Source organism: Echinops telfairi, unplaced genomic scaffold (assembly GCF_000313985.2).
Source record: "Echinops telfairi isolate 266 unplaced genomic scaffold, ASM31398v2 ScPeMD7_7469;HRSCAF=8507_0, whole genome shotgun sequence".
In the NCBI taxonomy this organism is placed as follows: Eukaryota; Metazoa; Chordata; class Mammalia; order Afrosoricida; family Tenrecidae; genus Echinops; species Echinops telfairi.
In genome coordinates this window covers 80,246,681-80,249,892 of record NW_022111372.1, presented here as the reverse complement: position 1 = coordinate 80,249,892, position 3,212 = coordinate 80,246,681, and positions in this window count along the sequence as shown.

The window sequence follows — 3,212 nt, the reverse complement described above, 5'->3', positions numbered from 1 at the left end:
TGAACTCCTGACGGTTTGGGCCTTTCTCTCTGCTGCTGCCGCTTCAAAGATGGAGCACCCTTATGGCTAGGGGATGGTAAAAACGGACCGATCCTCTCTACTGCACTACTGTTTCCCACGCCCCGGTTGCATTGTCTCACCCAGTCATACGGTGGGAGTTACAGAGACGTTGGGTTGAAGAGCCGCATTCAGAAATTTAGCTCTACTACCCTGATCCAATATCCTATGTGTCCGTTCAGTTGATATTTTAACTCAGGTCTCTGAACCTTTCACACGGTCTTCCGCAACATGTTGACTCAAAATCAAGAGCGGGAATTGCTGCCTCCTGAGAATCTGAGGCAGGCTTGCGTATTGGCACTTCTTTCTCTTCCTTTCCTGGCAAAATGTGCTGTGGAAACGGAAAGACAATCTTTGAAATTTGGCTTCAGTTTCTTCATCGACTACCTTCTACTTCCAAACACCGAGGTATAGCGAAGCACTTGACTCACCTCGAGCCTTGTGCCTTTTTGCTGGTGACAGCATTTTGTCCCTGGTGTTTGCTATTTTGACAGCTCATCAGCAAAGCCACTGGAAAGTGACAGGAACCTCACTGTTCAATTATGGCTTAAGTGTTAGCAGAGCATGCAGAGGAGGCGAGGAGGACACCTGCATGTAAGCAGCTGACATGAGTGAGCTTAACAAGGAGATTAGCTATCCTTCAAGAACCCATGCATGCCTCCAAAAATTTCAAGGCTGGTACCTAAATGCAGTGGAATAAATTGTCTATTCTCACAACCCGTGTTACCTTGACTTTCTTACATTGTTCTTCCTAAAGTATTAGAATTCTGCAAACCGAAGACACTACCATCAACCTAAATTAGCATTTATTGAGCCTTCACAATTGTGTGGCATAAATAATATGACAGTGAGAAAACAGATGAGGTCCCTGCCCTAGTAATAAAATGCATAATCTGGCCCTAACTGCAGACATAAACCAAGTAATCAAAATAATGCAGGATTTTAGAGCAAATTAAAATGCATTTGGGCATTGGAGCTTCTCATCATGTGGCCTGAGTATAACCTAATCAGAATCTTGAGGATTTTTTGTTAGTAAAAACACAAAATATTTGAATCCACTCCATGATTCTAGGGTAGGGTCCAGGAAAGCTACATTTGTAATACAAGTACGGTCATGTTCCACGCTATGATTAAGAAGACAAGGGCAGGTTGTCAAAGAGGGCCCTTTGGAATAAATGGTACAAGGGTAAGAAGATGTTTGAAGGCTACAAGCAAGAGGGCTTGATCAATATTTCCACAGGAGAAGTTGCTCCATGTGCACAGGTCCAATTTGTGATGGAGTCTCACATCCTTGCTTCTAAGGAACATTCTGACTGTATTCTTTCCAAATTAGATTTGTTTGTTCTGGCAGTTGACAGTACTTTCAATATTCTTTGTTGACACCATAATTCATGTGCACTAATTCTTCTGCTGGTGAGATGACTGAAATACCATGACATGGGTCAGGTGCTCCTCAGTCCTAAAACAGACACCTCTGGTCTTTATCACATTGAGGAGGTCCTGAGAAGAATGTGTGCTCATTGTAAAATGCCTTTTGATCCACTGATTGCTGTTCCCATGAGCAATGATTGTAGGTCCAAATAAAATTAAATCCTTCACAGCTTTGAACTTTTTATTCCTTTAACATGATTGTGTCTATTGGTTCAGGTGCGAGGATTTTTCTTTTCTTTACATTGGGTTGTGATGCATGCTTAAGGCTGCAATCTTTGAGTTCATTAACAAATGCTTCACATCCTCCTGGATTTCAGCAAGCAAGGTTATATCATTTGCATATCTAAGGTTGTTAATAAGAATTTCTCCAATCCTGATGCTGTTTGCTTCTTCACATCGCTTAGCATACAGATTAAATTTGTATGGTGAAAGGATGTAACCTTGATGCTTACTTTCCTGATTTTAAATCAAATAGTAGTTCCTGTTCTGTTCAAATGGGTACCTCTTCAACCATGTACAGGTTCCACATGAATACGATGGAGTCTTCTGGAATTTATATTCTTCTCAATGTTATCCAAAGTTTGTTATGATCCACACACTCAAAAGCCTTAGCGTAGTCAATAAAACACAAGTACACATCATTTTAGTATTCTCTGCTTTCAGTCCTGATCCATTTGATGTCAGAAATGATATCCATCTTTTATTTCTTCTGAATCTGACTTGAATTTTTGGCAGCTCCTTGTTGCTGTCCTGCTGCAACCACTTCTGAATTATCTTCAGCAAAATTTTACTTGCATATGATATTAATGTTATGCTCAATAATCTCTGTTGTAGCAACTTTCTTTGGAGTGTGCACAAAGATGGAATCTCTTCGAATCGGTTGGCCAGGTAGTTGTCTTTCAAATTTCTCGGCACAGGACAGCGTGAGTTACTTGTTCAAACATTTCAGTTGGCATTCCACCAATCCCTGGATCCTTGTTTTTCATGTAGACTTCTTCCTTCAATAACATTGGTTATGAATTACAGGCCACTTCCTGAAATGGTTGAATGTTGACCAATTCCTTGTGCCTGTGTACTCTTTCCTTCTTCTTTTGATGTTTTCAACATTGTTCAATATTTTGGCCATGGACACTCTCAGTATAGCAAGTGCAGTCTTGAATTTTGTTTCTTTCGTTCTTTCGGTTTCACATATGCTGAGTGTGCTCTTGCATTTTGACTTTTTAGCTACATTTCTTTGCACATTTTTATAGTACTGGACTTTGACTTCTCCGTCTATCTTTTGAAGTTTTCTGTTTAGCTTCTTCACTGTATTTCTTCCACTTGCTTTAGGTACTCTACATTCAAGAACAATTTTTACAATCTCTTCTGGTATCAATTTTTTTTTCTTTATTAACTTTTTAAAATGACCCTTTGTTTTCTTCTTTTATGAAGTTTTGATGTCATTCCACGGCTCATCAGGTCTTCTGTTATATCTGTTCTTGAGATGTTGTCTGTATTCAGGCAGAATGATTCAAGGTTGCAATTTGGCTCTTATAAACTTTCAAAAATCTTCAGCAAAAACTTGAACTTCTTTATAAACAATTGATAATCTGTCCCACAGTCATTCTACTGGTCTTGTCCTAAAGAACATTTTTAAAAATCATTTTATTAGGGGCTCATACAACTCTTATCACAATCCATACATACATCAATTGTGTAAAGCACATTTGTACATTCATTGCCCT